The 16894-nt window shown below is 38.7% G+C and overlaps 2 long non-coding RNA genes across 14 annotated transcripts; both read left to right on the forward strand.

The window, feature by feature from the left end:
* The first annotated feature begins 1543 nt into the window (after nucleotides 1-1543).
* On the forward strand, nucleotides 1544-4562 carry LOC133717354 (uncharacterized). Of its 5 annotated transcripts, none has more exons than XR_009849552.1 (10): nucleotides 1544-1679; nucleotides 1786-1928; nucleotides 2044-2310; nucleotides 2435-2503; nucleotides 2752-2810; nucleotides 2916-3023; nucleotides 3185-3457; nucleotides 3567-3639; nucleotides 3755-3875; nucleotides 4325-4562. It is a non-coding gene; the product is annotated as an uncharacterized LOC133717354 (long non-coding RNA). The 5 variants fall into 5 exon arrangements; XR_009849553.1 differs by having other exon boundaries at nucleotides 1658-1675; XR_009849551.1 differs by lacking the exon at nucleotides 1544-1679 and having other exon boundaries at nucleotides 1704-1928.
* A 7312-nt stretch (nucleotides 4563-11874) lies between these two features.
* LOC133717589 (uncharacterized) lies at nucleotides 11875-15282 on the forward strand. 9 transcript variants are annotated; one of them, XR_009849782.1, is made up of 7 exons: nucleotides 11875-12248; nucleotides 12440-12766; nucleotides 13286-14084; nucleotides 14165-14228; nucleotides 14334-14480; nucleotides 14595-14739; nucleotides 14985-15282. It is a non-coding gene; the product is annotated as an uncharacterized LOC133717589 (long non-coding RNA). The 9 variants fall into 9 exon arrangements; XR_009849779.1 differs by having other exon boundaries at nucleotides 11876-12248; nucleotides 14334-14442; XR_009849781.1 differs by having other exon boundaries at nucleotides 11877-12248; nucleotides 13253-13350; nucleotides 13831-14084; nucleotides 14334-14739.
* The last annotated feature ends 1612 nt before the right edge of the window (nucleotides 15283-16894 follow it).

The following is a 16894-nucleotide window of genomic DNA, read 5'->3' on the forward strand; positions in this document are numbered from 1 at the left end:
AATTCTGAGTCCTCACTCCATGTAATCTGGATGGCGGATACGCCTTAGCTTTTACATACAAAGAGACCCGGGCACCAATATAATGACGACGAGAGATAATCTCACTGTTATCCTTCGAATCCCACCAAAAAGAGAGTGCTAAAATCTCACCGAAACTAGATGATAGGGCATAGATAACATTATCTACAACCACAGCCCTCCCCCAGAAACCATCATACAAATCTTCCACCGATTTACTAAGCTTGACCTTATGCCATGTTTTTGTACCAATATGAAAAGCCACCATTAGACATTCCTCTTCACCAATCATTGAAATTAATATATAACCATAACAAACAGCATGACCTGATATCATCGTTTGGAACTGGTCTAGAGAATAACCTGGATACGAAGGCAACGACTCCCAAGAATCGCTGGTGGGATCATATCGCTCAAACGAATGTTCATTAATATATGGGAAGCATGTTGGTTCTGCAAGATAATAAAGCATTCCATATGCAGATATAACTGCACACCATGTCTTGGGTGTTTTAGGCGGAGATATCTGCTGAACATCAGAGTCTAAGTTACTTGTGTCAAAGAAAAATGCATCGGTGGGTCTGAAGGGCGAGCGATAAGGCCACTTGATTTCATTTAACATGGTGTATACCTTGGAGCCAAACCTCGCACCATCGAATATACAGATCTCCGGGATCTCCCACCTCTTATCAAAGAACTCCAATACCGGGTCGAGAAGTGGCAGAGTAGATGGATCAACACCAACGCCGCCTACAGAATCTTCATACTCTTGTTTCTCTAGTTTCTCAATTTTCTCGAATTCTATTTCATAAACTGCACCATGGTATTGGGCATGAAAGCCTAAGTGAGCCATGACAAAAACTGATTTAGGTTCGTTCTCGCTCATTATCGTCACCGTGGGCAAGCTGCAAAACGACAAGGGTCTAAGGCAAAAATCAAGATAGATTCAATTGGCCAAAGAAAGAGATCAAGGTCTGAGATGAAAGGGGGCTTAGTGACATGACGGTTATACATAGAGATTTTTTTTTTTTTTTTTACAACTATTAACCCAAACATATCAGGATTGAGATCGTTTCCTAATTAAACATGGGATCTTCCCCTTAATCTGATAGGTATCTTCATCCAAAATTAAGGATTGGGATCGTTTCCTAGTTAAACATGGGAACTAACCCAAGTTGAGACGGAAAATTTTGATGAATATACAGAGGTTATTTATATATAAAATTATTACCATATCGAGTATCAAATGTAAACTTAACCTTATTAGTTATTACTACCTCATGTATTTTGAGTTGCTTAGAAAAATAAGAACAAAAGGAGAAGGCATGCCGTCTTGGGCATCTTTCTTTTAGCACCTTTTTAGCAACAGGAGAAACTGTTGTTCCTGGGAAAATTTTGTAAGAGCCTCGAGGAAGGAGACACTACTAGAATTTGGGCCATAGAGCACCGATCTGGGCCACTATTTAACTTTGGTCTCCATTCTCAGTTAGTGTGGCACCGTTGCCTTGGATTGATGAGTCTTCACGACGCATTCACTGAACAACGGTGCTCCCTAAATTTATACTAATATAGAATTGGGCCTCGTCACTAGTTGAGTAGTTCACAACCCAAATAACGGTGTGATTGGAGACTTTCAATATATCGAGCAAAAGGGAAAGTAGGTATGCTTTTGTTTTCATTTTCATATAGATCTCTCTCTCTCTCTCTCTCTCTCTCTCGTGTAGATCTGCCATTGTTTTCAACGATCCGTGCTTAATTGGTTTGTAGATGGTTCGATATTGGTTCTTTTCCAATTTGGTGCTCGTAGATCTTCCGGTTTTGGTCCATTTCTTCACTCATTGTGCGGCATGTTTCATCTTCAAACCCTAATCCATCTCCCCTCCGCTTTCTTCACACCCTTTTCCGATCAGGTATATATGTGCTTAATAAGATTTGTTGCAAGTTTTCTTCTTTAATTTTTTGAGGGGCTTTCAACTAGCATTAATTGGTTTTTATGTATCTTTCTTCTCTCTGCATCTGCCATAGCCTGTTTAGGATGATTTGCTTTCCATGCCTACAAACCATTACGCTTCGGAGGCTACGGTCTATTATACTCCTCAAACTCCAAACCTAACCTTTAATGGATTCCTTTAGAGGTGCAGAACATGAGGAGCGGAAAGCAAGGGCCTTAGCTGCAGCTGCCACGGAGTTGGAAAGACTTCTCAGAAAGGAAGATTTTGGTAGAATGAAGATTGTTGCTTGCATTAGCTGATTTTTGTGCACTACCTTCAGTTTCTTGATAACAGTATTTATGTAATGTTCTTTGTTTCCAAAATATCCTAAACTCTATCCATTGCCTCCTAAACTTACTGTGTATGAATTGGCTTTATGATTATGTTAGATTGTACTTGACCTCCAGTTGTTTCCTAACTCTTAGGTGATCGGACAATTCAATGTTGGCTTCATTGTTGGGAAATTAGATCAAGATTTATTTATAGTAGATAAGGTATTTTTCTAGCAATGCTTCTCAAGTTCTCGTTAAGTTTTCTATTGGTTGATGTTAATTCTTCCTTTGTAATTTATCCTCTTTATTACCACGGTGAACATTTGTGTTTGGAACTGATCGCCAATTTGATTGGAGATTTTTTGCTTAACATTTCTTTTCCTCCTCTAAGAAAGACTAACACTGTTTTACTTCCTGTTCGTTGATGAAATCAATGGAACTAATCCCTTCATAAATAATTTAACCTGCAGCCGAGCATTCTGGGACAAGAGATCAGTCAAGAAGTCAATGGTGATGCACAGATTGCGAGGTATGATTTCTGACAATTCTTAAGGTTCTTTACGTTTGCCAGAATTTTAGTTGCAGTCACTTTACATTAATGCACTCTTTTGTCTTTCTCGTTAATTTTTAACAGGACTCAGGAGTTATGTGTTCAAAATTATGGGAGGCTGTGACAAGAAATTGTTTCCTTTGAAGCAAGGAGTGTTAACCCCAGGGTGTGTTCGCCTTTTGCTCCACGGGGGTATGTTACAATCCAAAAGTTTTTGTGGGGGAGGGAGGGAGAGAGAGAGAAAAAAAAAGGCAATTGATTTTAGGATGTTGGTTTTCTGTTTTAGTACTAACTGCTTTGATTTTTCTTGAACATTGTTTGATTTTGCCACTGATTTGTGCATATTATTTTAGGAGCCTCATGCTTCCAAGGACATGGAAGGAGGTATAGTGAGCGAAGAAGGAAGTCTGTTCATGGATGAATTGTTAGTCCAGACCTTTTTGTGTTGAACTTCGTCATTGTTAAGAAAGGTGACAATGACCTTCCTGGACTGACTGATGTTGAAAAGCCAACAGTGAGAGGTCCAAAGAGGGCTTCCAAGATCCACAAGTTATTTAACCTCACCAAGGACGATGATGGTAGGAAGTATGTCAACACTTAACGCAGAAAATTCACATCCAAAAATGGTGGGTTTTGACTTGTTAATTCACTTAGTGAAATAAAGTTTTAGGGTGCTACTTTTGATCTACTATCTGAGCATTGAACTTTACTTATTGTTGAGTTTTGCTTTTGTAGGTTTGCTTACATGTAGAGTGAGTTGCAGACTTAGATGGTGTAATGAGTTACCTTAGGCCTGCAAACCAGTGTGGTAACTTCACTGACCATAGACTCATTTTGTAGGTTGGTTAATGATAGCTAAACTAGGAGAATTGACCAGTATACTTTTATCATGCTTATATTGTGTACATATTTTTACTTGTCAGGTGGAAATCACAGCAGCAACCATGAAGCAGTGTTATGTTAAGCCATGTGCAGGGGTGATGCGATAACGTACTAATGTATATGTAGATATATGGGTTGTCGCCACCATGTCTGTAAATGCAGGTAGTTAACTTTATTCTCTTATATTTTTGAAGTAACATATTTTCTTTTGCTTTTCACTTTTATCATATGGGTTAGAAATCACAATATATATGAATGTGAAGTTAAAAAAGATCATGTTATGATTTACTGTATTTAATCATATCAGATTGCATTGCCAAATGAAAAGCATCGAGATTCTGATATTTCTAGTTTTTGTATTGGAAAGGGATTGGAATTGATCTATATGTATGTATCGTAACTATTATAATCAATCATTATGTTTGGGTGATGCAGTTTTTCTTCTATGTAGAATGAGTTGTGGGTTTAGATGGAGTAATGGATATTGTATTTTTGGTTTGTTAGCAAATTGTTGTGATGTCAACACTGTTAGTAACTTCATATTTAAAACTGCTGAGTACACATGGTGGAGATGGCCTATGTATTAATTGTACCTTTTGTTTTTTTGGCAGATATTGGAAATCAGAACTGCATGTGTTGTGTTATGCAGCAATTGTGCAAAGGTTGCTACATAAAATCAATTTTTTTTTCCCTCTCTTTTTCCCTTTCCTATAGAACTCTATTGATGTCTGCAACTGCAAGTTATATTCTGTAACAATGAAATTGGCACTCTGACTATGTAAACCAGTTTTGCAATGAATGTATGGATGTTGAAATCATTTAGTTTGTTCATAATATTACTATTGGTTATTCCAGCTGCTTTCTATTAATTGTAATGCCACATGGCATGTAGGTGGATGAAGAATAGTGCCAAATTTGGCATTAATATTTTTTTAATTAAATAAAAAATCTAGTTTTGCCACGGTAAGAAGGGTGCCAAATTTGATTTGACAGCTGACAAGAGTTATAGGTGATGATGGCACCATTAGGCAATTGGTGCTCTATGTCACATTAGAAACTGGAGCAAAGGGGACTGACACAATAAGGGTGGCTGCATAGTGGCTAATGTGATGAAGGGTGTCAATTGTAGCCAACTCACACCAATACTGGATGGTGTCCTATAGCCAGATTTCTAGTAGTGAGAAGGTCATGAATGTTACCCTCAGACGGGTAAAAAGTGTGACTCACGCCAGATGAGTTCGGCAGAGCGGGAACAGAAGAAGGCATTCTGATTGATGAGTCCAAGTACAAAACAAAGAGTTGCTCGAATTCTGAAATCAACAAGAGTTCAAGACCCGAGATAGTTGCACTATATATTAATTTTAGTTTGTATCATATTTACTGCTCCTTGTTTGTAGTTGTGTAGTTCCCTGTCCAAGTGAGTAGTGGAGTTTATGATTTAGAGGCTATAGTCAGAAGGTGGTCAAGTTTTTGCCATTTTGTTTCCCAGTAAGAGCTTATCACTATTTTTCCAAGTACAAGCTAGCAACTCATAATCAACCCCGAAGCACAAGATACAACATTTTAACATCAACCATCATTAAAGTTCTTGCATTTCTCTAATCATGAAAATGTGTCAAATCCAATAGTCATTGATCGATCTACATAACTTGTTCTCCACATAAGATAATAACCGCAAAAACCAAAACTCGTTGCAGCTCAAAATTAAAACCCGATACACCTGCAAGAGAATTAAAGAATATACATTTTGAGATACTACGTACTTTTAAATTTAAATTCATGCATATATGTGTGTAAGCATTTATATAGAGAAGTGAAACAATTTAGCTTTTAGTCAAACAATAGTTCACCTACACCATGTTCAACTATCAACTAAGCACTTAACCAACTACAAAAGACCCATAGTTTCTGGAATATCCAAAGTTCGCACCAAATAAAATTTAACAAGAGATGCTTTTACTAGGTCTGAAAAAAATCCTGACTTAGTAAGTGCATATGTATTGAGGAATACTAAGTACATATGGTACTGTCTTGTTGTCTGGAATATCACAAGCGTGATATAAAAGGACATGAGATGCTTACCAGGATTGGTTGAAAACATCAATGAGGCGATCTAGAAAGTCTATAGGTGCTTTTGTCATTATCAGTATTAACAACATATGCCCACAGAGATATGAAAACCAAAAAGAAAGAAGAAAAAAAACCAAAATAATGGAAAGAAAATCTATATGCTGACTCAACGTACTAAGCACCTTAATGGTGAGAAGCGGAAACCAAGCCGAAAAGTGAATGAATTAACTGGTTCAAATGAAACAAATTTTCTGTAGAAGAACATTCGTCGCCCAAGGAACCAAGCTAAGGGTCAAACTTGCGATGAACAACACAAATATAAAACATTCTGCCTTAGTTTCCTTCTGTTGGTGATCGAGGGTTCTTCTATGGCTAAACGTTCACACAGATTGAAGTAACAAATTATTAATTCATAGGATTTGTTCAACTTCTCTCATATAAAAATAGCTAGACACTGGTTGTATATTCAGACTATAAAGTGACTAAAAATCATAAAGGGAGTTTCACAAACATTCTACCACTGAAGGATAAAGAAAACAGATTAATCAGAACCCTAAAATCAAAAGACTATAATGACAATCATGAGATTAAGCAACTTACTCAAGTACTGAACAATTTGTTGGAAAGTAAATCTTGCAGTATTGAATTGGGATTGTCTTGATATACAAGAATATATTGTATTAAGTTTTTGATTCGTTAGGATAGTCTGTATAGCATTTGATTCCAATTGTAATTGCAATAGCTTTCTTTCCTTACTGGTTCCTAACTTGTTGGAGAACCACAAAGATACAGTAGGTGACTTGTATATATGTTGCATGATTCAATACAATTAATTATTCAGCCAAACAGTCTTTTCTTATATGGTATCAAAGCAGGAATAATTCCTGGCTCTTCTTCTTCTCTCTGCCATCACTATGGCTTCCAATTTTTCTGCTAATTACAAGCAGCCTCTTCTGCTATTAAGTAGCAGCCTCGCAACTTCTTTTCAATGGCAATTGGTGACGAGTTTTTCTCTAAAACTCCTAATAGTGGAATTGGCACCAGCAACACTTCCTCTGATGAAACTGCCAATCCACTTTTCCTTCATCATTCAGACCATCCCGGTCTTCTGCTTGTCTCTAAGAAATTGTCAGGTGACAATTATAACTCATGGTATCGCGCTATGAGGATATCCCTGAGTGCCAAGAATAAAATCGGCTTCATCAACGGAACCATTAAAGAACCCTCTGCAGAAAAGAAACCTGATGAACATGCACTATGGCAGAGATGCAATGACATGGTGCTTTCATGGATTCTCAACTCTCTTGAACCCGAGCTTCAAGATTCAGTGCTCTGCTGCACCACACCACATGCTGTTTGGGAAGACTTGCGAGAGAGATTCGCGTTGGGCAACGCCCCTCGCATATTTCAAGTTCAAAGAGACATTTACCATATTGAACAAGGTCAATCATCTATTGCAGCGTACTACACAAAGCTGAAAGGCTTATGGGGCGAGCTTGCTTCATACAGCACTGTCACTTGCACTTGTGGAGCGCAAAATGATCGCAGTAAGTTGATGCAATTTCTTATGGGTTTAAATGAGTCTTATGCTGCTACTTGTGGACAGATTTTGTTGATGAACCCCTTGCCTTCCGTGAGACAAGCTTATGCTTCCCTCGTCCAAGAAGAAAAGCAACGGGAACTTGGTTCCTCTCTTATTGCCTCATCTAACACCGCAGAGATGGCAGTACGCAGCGACTTTAGATCACAACCTCAGATGCAAGGGAATCAAGGCAATACCCAAGCAAGCAATTTTCGTCCTCGTGCCCCAATCAAGCATTGCACTTATTGTGGCAAGGATTATCATACTGAAGCAACTTGCCATAAAAAGCATGGTTACCCTCCTGGTCATCGTCTCTACAACGGACCTAAGGAAGCTAATTCTGCAAGACAACGTCAAGGAAGTCCCTCTGCTAATCATGTTGATGCTAACCCAAAATTCAAGGAACTTCAAGGAATGCTTCCTAATCTCACTGAGGATCAGTAAACTCAAGTAATAGCTGCCTTGACTCCTACACCACAAATCCCTCAAGCCAATGCTACTTCTACAACTGAATATGCTACAGGTTTGTTACATGTTTCTCCAAATCGTTGGATACTCGACAGCGGGGCAACTCATCATATTACTTCTTCTCCTACATCATTGATAAATATTAAGCATCCTTCTTTGGCACCAGTTTCTTTACCTAGTGGAGACACGGCTGGAATTACTATGACTGGATCAATTCAACTTAATGATTCTTTTCAATTAAATGATGTCCTCTGTGTGCCAAGTTTTAGAGTTGATCTTATGTCTGTTGGTAAAACAACCGATGATTTATCTTGTTCAGTGACATTTTTCCATCTTGGTGTATTTTACAGGACTTGGCTACGAGGACGATGATTGGTGTGGGTAAGCGACGTGGTAACCTCTACTACCTTGTGGCGTTGGCTTCAACTTCTCCTTCATCTTACTTCGCTTGCAATCTTATCATATCTTCTGATCTTTGGCATCGTCGTTTGGGTCACCTTTCCTCTGCTCGTCTCCAATTTTTAGCTAATAGTTCTCTCCATTTTAATTTTGATTCTAATCATAAATGTGATGTTTGTCCATTGGCGAAACAAACTCGGCAACCTTTTCCTTCTAGTTCAATTTCAACTTCGAAGTGTTTTTCCCTTATTCATTGTGATATTTGGGGACGTTATAAAATCCCTTCCCTTTCCGGTGCTCATTATTTCTTGACTATTGTGGATGATTTTTCCATATTTACATGGATTTTCTTAATGCGACACAAAAGTGAAACACAACCTTTACTCCGTCGTTTTTTTAATTATGTCAACACTCAATTCAACACAAAAGTTCAACAACTTCGTTCAGATAATGGGGCTGAATTTCTTTCATTACAAAATTTCTTTCTTGAAGAAGGTGTTCTTTTTCAACATTCTTGTGTCTATACATCGCAGCAAAATGGTGTCGTTGAGCGGAAACATCGACATATCCTTGAAACCGCTCGTGCCCTTCGTTTTCAGTCACATCTACCCATTAATTTTTGGGGAGAATGTGTCCTCACTGCCGTATATATAATCAATCGTCTCCCCACCTTGCTGCTTCAACGGAAAACACCTTTTGAAATTCTTCATAATAAACTTTCTGATTATTCTCGAATGCGAGTATTTGGGTGTATTGCTTTCGCAACCATTCCCAATCCGTCTTCAAAATTTTCTCCTCGTGCTACCAAATGCATTTTTTTGGGTTATCCCATGGGACAGAAGGCTTACAAACTCTACGACATTGAGACCCGAAAAATTTTCACTAATAGGGATGTTATTTTTCTTGAAGATAAATTCCGCCATTTGCCAACCACCAGCCCAATCGAACCAAACCCAAAGGCCCAGTCCATTCCTCTTCTCTTAATCTCTGACCCTTTCTTCAGTCCTTCTTCTTCCCCAAACACGTGTCCTTCTCCTTTCCCCAATTCAGAGACCACGCCGTCTCCATCTTCACCACCACATACTCCACCACCCTCTCCACCATCCTCTCCACCACCCAATCCACCGCCCTCTCCTCCACCCAATCCATCTCCCTCTCCTCCACCCAACCCGCCACTGCCCTCCACTATCAAAACATATGTTCGCCGCCCTCCAGCCCCAGCACCACCGATTGCGCCGCCATCTTCTCCTCCGCCTGGGTCGCACGGTTCTTCTTCAGTCTCCTCCCCTTCGTCTTCTCCTCCTCATTCCAATTCTTCCGTCGATTTACCCGACCAGCCTTTGGTTGATGTCGAACCCGGCGTTGCTTTTCCATCTGATCCTCTTCCACTTGTTCCCGCTGAGCCACTTCGTCGTTCTCAGCGCTCTCGAGAAGTCAATGTTCGCCTCAAGGACTACGTTTGCTCGCAGGTGATTTTGCCTCCACATCAATTGTCCTTGACCTCGTCCAGTTCCACACCAGGTACTCGGTATCCCCTTTGTCACTACATTTCGTATGATCGGTATTCTCCTGCTCACCTCAGTTATATTGCTAATGTTAGTTGGGATGAGGAGCTGACTTCTTATGAGATTGCCTCAGTTGATCCAAAATGGCAGGAAGCTATGAATTCTGAGCTTCAAGCTCTTGTTGATAATCGGACATGGAGTCTTGTTCCTCTGCCTCCTGGAAAACGCCCGATAAGCTGTAAATGGGTGTATCGAGTCAAGCGCAAGGCTGACGGCTCCGTCGAGCGCTATAAGGCTCGTCTTGTTGCTCGGGGTTTTACTCAGACCGCAGGTATCGACTATCACGATACTTTTTCTCCTACTGCAAAAATGATCACTGTCCGTTGCATTCTCGCTGTTGCTGCTAGTCTCAATTGGTCCTTACATCAACTCGATGTCAATAATGCTTTTTTGAATGGTGATTTATTGGAGGAAATTTACATGTCTCCTCCTCCTGGTCTTCGGCGACAGGGGGAGAATCTAGTGTGTCGCCTTCACAAGTCGTTGTATAGACTGAAACAGGCCTCTCGTCAATGGTTTTCTAAGTTCACAGAGGTCATTCTTGCTGCTGGTTTCTCTCAGTCTAAAGCTGATTATTCTTTGTTCGTCCGCAAGCATGGTACATCTCTCACTGTATTGTTAATCTATGTGGATGACATTCTGATAACAGGAAACAATATGGAGTCTATTAGTGCTCTGAAACAGTTCCTCCATACTCGTTTTCGCATTAAGGACCTTGGTGATCTGAAATTCTTCCTTGGCATTGAGGTAGCTCGTTCCAAGAAAGGCATCTACATATCTCAACGCAAATATGCCTTGGAAATTATCAAAGATAGCGGCTACTTGGGTGCTAAGCCGGTTGAGTTTCCCATGGAAGAATCCAAGCTTTCAGATAAAGGAGAATTACTCAAAGATCCTGCCTCATATCGGCGACTAGTTGGTCGGCTGATTTACTTGACCATTACTAGACCCGACATCACGTACTCTGTACATATTCTTAGCCGGTTTATGCATGAACCTCGCTTGCAACATATGACTGTTTCCATGCGAGTTGTTCGTTACTTGAAGTCATCTCCTGGTCAAGGTTTACTTCTCCATGCCAATAACTCTTTAAACCTGAAGGCGTTCTGTGACTCTGATTGGGCGGGTTGTCCTATTACCCGCCGCTCTACTACTGGTTATTGTGTGTTCCTAGGAGATTCTTTAATTTCATGGAGGACCAAGAGGCAAAAGACTGTGTCTTTATCAAGTGCAGAAGCTGAATACAGAGCAATGGCAGGTACTTGTTGTGAGCTTACTTGGCTACGCTATTTATTGACTGATTTGCATATGCCTATTCCAAGTCCTGTTGTGTTACATTAATTGTGATAATCAGGCTGCATTACACATTGCTAAGAATCCTGTGTTTCATGAGAGAACTAGCACTATGCCAAAAAACGAATCAGACGACACATTTCCAACAACAGCGAAATTTTTAACTGTCGTCTGATTATATCAGACGACAGCAAAAATTATTCTGTTGTCCAAATTTTCGATTCAGTCAACAGTTATTACATTGCTGTTGTTCAATTTTAATTCAGACAATGGTTATATTTTGATGTTGTCTGAGTGAGTTTTTTTAGACAACAGTTATTACATTGACTGTTGTGCAATTACTATTCAGATAATTGTGGTATTTTGATGTTGTCTGACCAATCTAATTCAGACAATAGTTGTTTTTTGCTGCTTTATTATGTTGTGTAACTCTCTTTCAGACAATGGTTACAGACAACAGTTATCTATTGATATTTTACTGTTGTGCAATTTATATTTAGACAATGGTTGAGTTTGGATGTTGTCTGACTGATTTTACTTAGACAACAGTTATGAAGTGCTACTTTATTATGTTGTGCAAGTCTCCTTTAGACAATGGCTTCCGACAACAGTTATTTATTGATGTTTTAATCTGTTGTGTAACTCTATTTCAGACAATGACTATAAATTTATGTTGTCTGAGTTCCACACTTGGCCAAAACTCAAATTTTTTGACTCCCTGTTTCTACTTTGCCCGCCCATTTTTTGACCAAAATTTAAACTCCTGGCTTTTCACAAAACTAATCGTTTTATTTTGGGAAAGAAAAAATAGATGTTCAGACTCAACCTCTCTCTCTTCTTTCGGAGGCCCAGCTCCCCAACGCTCTCTCTCTCTCTCTCTCTCATACACACATAAACGCCAGACCTTCAAGAAACCACCCATTTATTGATCGTGAACAAGAAACCGCAAAGAACGAAAAGCACCGCAACCTCAAGAAAGAGCTCCATCAATCCACAGAGCCTGATCCTCTTGCTCCTCAGATGCTCCCTCACAACCTCCGTTTTCAGATCTCCGATCTCTCTCCTTAGCGGCTTCTCCATCTCCTGAATCACAAAACCATCAACTCCGGTCATCAATTACAGAAACAGATCGAAAATCAATTTTTATGGTTTTTCTAGGTAATGGGTCAAACCAAATTATGGTTTCTTTCTAATTTTGATTTTGGGGTTTCTTTTGATTTTGGGGTTTCATCGCTCCTGTTGTAGATTTTGGGGTTTCTTTCGAATTTTATGTACTAATTTGATTTTGGGGTTTCTTTCGCTCCTCCTGGGAATTTTATTTTGGGGTTTCATCGTTCCGAGTTTTACAGCTGCTGAGCTTGAACTTCTTCACAGGCCTTTACTCAGATGGGTGTATTTGGTAAATTACAACCGACAATAAATCCATGTCGTCCTCAGCCCTCAAGTCCAAGAAGGGAAAGACACGTTATATATCTTCCTCTCAACGTCAGTTCGATCTCTCTCTCTTTTCTTGTTTGTTAATAGTATCTGAATTGTGTGTGGGTCAGAGGTCGGTGAAGAAGAAAGGGCTGTATTCTTTACCCCCGGTCGTGGCAGGCTTCTTTATCACTTGTGATCGTGCTGCTGCTTTATATGCAAAAGTATCCAATTTCTCTCTTAATGTCTATGGTCTGAATGTAAGTCATGCCCTTTTACGTTTTTCATATTGTTTGCAGTTATTTAGGAGTGAAGCATCAAATTTTGGATCTCTTTGTTGTTTTCTTTGTTCTTTGACCAAACACATTTCATGGCTTCCTACCTGCCTGAGTTTTGTTAATTTGAGTTGATTGGTGTTAGTTGAACATCATATATGGAACTGATGTTGTACTAGAAATAAACAGAAAATACACAATGGTTTCTAAGCTATGGGTTTTATCTTCTTCTTGGATTATAGAGGGCAATTTTAGATTTACGGTGGATGAATCCTTTTCTTCATTGTTGTTATGGAATTAGTCATTCTTGTTTTTATCTTCTTCTTTATTCATATGAATGCATTGATTTTCTTTCTCCAGCAGAAAAACTAATATATATATATATATATATATATATATATATATATATATATATATATATAGATTGTTCAATTATATATATATATATTTTTTTTTTCCTCATTAAACCAGTTCTCGGATTAAAGCTCACATATTGGATTGTAGAGAAAGAGAGTTTAGGGGTGTATTGGGATGGCTTTTCGTGGAGATGCAAAGCTGGGTTTTGGATGGTAAATTACCTATTTGCGTTTTTGGATGGTAAAAAAGCTGGGTATCTCTTTCATGAACTGCAGAGGCTGCACTGAAGGAATTGAGGAATAGGTTCCTACCTATTTACCTATCTACCTGACTGCCTCTTTGTTTCTAGAAAGTCTTTATATTGTACTTTCTTTATTTTAGGAGAGCTTTTAAGGTCTTGATTGCTTTATTTTTGCTGGATCTAGAGGGATTCAGAGTTCTAAATTCAAAGACCTTCAGAAACTCATTGCCAACAAATTAGAATGCTCAGTAGTAAAGAAAGAGGCAGTGAATGAATCAAGTCCTATTAAGGTTTTGGTTGCTGCCTATACAAGAGGCAGTTTTCTTTTCTATTTGAGTTTCAGTTCACTTGAGTAGGACTTTTCATGAATGAAATACAATGCTCTACCATGTTTTTCCTATATATTCAAATGGCTGTAATTTATGCTTATTCCACATTTTTTATTCTTCAGACCAAATCAAAGTATTGCTTGACCAACAAGAGAGGTTGTATGAAAGACAAGCTGAACTACAAGCTCTACTGGAAGCTTCCAAAGGTCCTGGACCCCCTGTTAATGGGGCTTCAACAGCCACAGAAGGCTGGTCTGGATCATCGCGAGTGCTTGACCTAGAAGAGATTCTCGAGTGATGCGGCCGGGACGATGATTCCGAATCACCTACTGCAGATTCTCATGATTTACTTAACGACAGCGCAGTATTTCTTCGGGTAATTTTGAATTTACCCCCACTCTTTTGGTTGAATTTTGAAATTTTCATTACATGTTTCTCTCATTGTGCATGTTGCAGAGTAGAGTTGAAAGGGTAGTATCTGATTGCTCTGACGTTGGTCTGTTAGGGGATCAAGATTTTGGTAAGTTCACTACAAGCAGATTAGTTTTTGCTTTACTGGACAGATGTGGGTTTGTGACATTTGGTGCTTTTACTTGCTGCTTAATGTGATTGGTTCAATTTTTAGAAGCATATATGGGACGTTTTGAGCAGGAGCTTAGCTCCATGGAGGCCGAGAATGCTAAGGTTTCCAATGAAATTTGAGGGTCTAGTTCGAACCCATGAGGAAGATGAGGGTACTATCTTGGTCTGGCATGCTACTGCACATTGACTTGTAAATGACACATAATGGGATAATGTTTTTGTTTCTTATGAGTTCTGTTTAGGTAGGGTTAGTTTTGATTATGTTCTATCTTTTATCTATCGTTAACTAATCATACTATTATAGGTGTATTATATTCTTTTCCGATGATCTATTGGCTTGCTTTGAGGAGGAAAAGGTAGCATCAGAAGTTCTCTTAGCTGCACCCTGGTAAAAAGTACTGTTTGATTACACAGATCCTACGCCAAAATGAATGCTTTTTTGCCTCAAGGTTTGCTTTTTACAATCTTAATTTCATTTCATTTTTTGTTTTCAATTTGTGTAACCATAAATTTATCTAAAACAATGCCTTTTGGTTATTGATTTGGAAAATGAAAAATGGAATAACCCTTCACCAAGAATATTGTTGGATGCAACTAACAGTTGTAAACTAATTTTCATAGTCTTGCTTTTGGTTAGATTTCTGCTCAGTCTGGCCTATTATAGTTTGTACAGTCATCCACTATTGTTGTGCAGGGACATGTGTGAAGTGATGGCAAAAATCATGGAAGTCTAGGTTGCTAGAGCTATTGTTAGCATGATTGGTCAGTTTGGTATTGAGTTCTACTCTGCATATCTTGTTGCTGAGAAGGAAGAGGAAGGAACTGTATAGAGGAAGTTGATGGAGAGAAGGAAATGGACAAGTACAATATGTTTCTGGCCTTGATGTTTTTGGCCTTTATGTTTAGGTAGGATTAGTATGTTGATGTTGGGATGATGATGTAATGAACTGGTTTTGAATGTTCAATCAATGGATGTGTTTTTGAATGTGTTAGTCAATTGGTTTTAGTAATATATGTCTTGTGACTCTCTTATGCCATTTCATTCCAAATAGAAATTGTTGTCTAACAATGGAACATCATAAAATGGAATTCAAAAACTGTTGTATGAACAATTTAACTACAATATTTTTCAAACACTTTCAATTGCCCAACGAAAAAAGACACAACAATAAAGTATCATGTTCTGTAGTATCAAACCCAAACACACAATGCTTTCTACAAACTTCTGTTGTTTTGCTTCAAGTCAGACAACAGCGTTATCTCAAAAAAATGATGTAGAACATTTAAAAGGACAACAGTTTCTACACAACTGATCTTGTCAAACTTTGCTTCAAAAGTTACTTTCCATGAGATTGCTGCCGACTTAATATCACTTGCACAACGGACTCTACACAGTCGTATGTCGTCCTTTTTGGTATTCAGACAACATGCATATTAATGCTAGCGCTTGTCTAAATTGGATTCAGACAACAGTTTCACGATGTCGTCTGATACCTGCAACAGATGGCAGGAGTATTAACAACAGCAATTTTCACTATCAGACGACAGTGAAAAACTGTCGTCTGATTCGTTTTTTGGCATAGTGTAGGCATATTGAAATAGATTGTCATTTTATTCGGGACAAAATTGTTAAAGGTGAAATTGTTACACGATTTGTGATTTCTTCACAACAATTAGCAGATGTGTTTACAAAAGCTTTGGGAAAAGAAAAGTTCAAGCAGCTCATGTGCAAGTTGGGAGTTATTGATATACACTCTCCAACTTAAGGGGGAGTGTTGGAAAGTAAATCTTGCATGTTGAATTGGGATTGTCTTGATATGCAAGAATATATTGTATTAAGTTTTTGATTCGTTAGGATAGTCTGTATAGCATTTGATTCCAATTGTAATTGCAATAGCTTTCTTTCCTTACTGGTCTCCTAACTTGTTGGAGAACCACAAAGATACAGTAGGTGACTTGTATATATGTTGCACGATTCAATACAATTAATTATTCAGCCAAACAATCTTTTCTTATACGATTGAAAGGTCATAGTACTCTTCTTCTACTGGTTCAATTACATTTCAATCCCAGCTTGACAGTTCCAGTTCGGAAGGAAAAGAAGTCTTCATCTTCAGAAGCACACGGGCTTTCACTTTTAGCAAATGCAGTCACACAGTACTCTTCTTCTTCAGGTTCAATCATCATATAAATAAAATACGATACAAATGAGTTATCTGCAGAAATAATCCCAATCTATTAAGATTTCAGGGGTCTTAAGGAAAACAAGAGTGAAGGAGCATACGGTGTGAAGCTGAAATCAACATCAAATTTTCCACGGCTGTCGATGGCTACTCGAAAAACAGATGAACGTAGAGTCTTGATATACATATCTTGTCCTTCACCAACAATTCGAAATGTGGTGACACAAATATATTGATGCTCGAGATCGAGAATCCCTGTTCAGAGCCGTCTGCAAAAGGCAAAAGTCCCGCCTCCCCATATGAACCAAATTCTGAGTCCTCACCCCATGTAATCTGGATGGCGGATACGCCCGAGCTTTTACATACAAAGAGACCCGGGGACCAATATAATGACGACGTGAGGTAATCTCACAGTTATCCT

This window comes from Rosa rugosa, chromosome 6 (genome assembly GCF_958449725.1).
Source record: "Rosa rugosa chromosome 6, drRosRugo1.1, whole genome shotgun sequence".
Lineage (NCBI taxonomy): Eukaryota > Viridiplantae > Streptophyta > Magnoliopsida > Rosales > Rosaceae > Rosa > Rosa rugosa.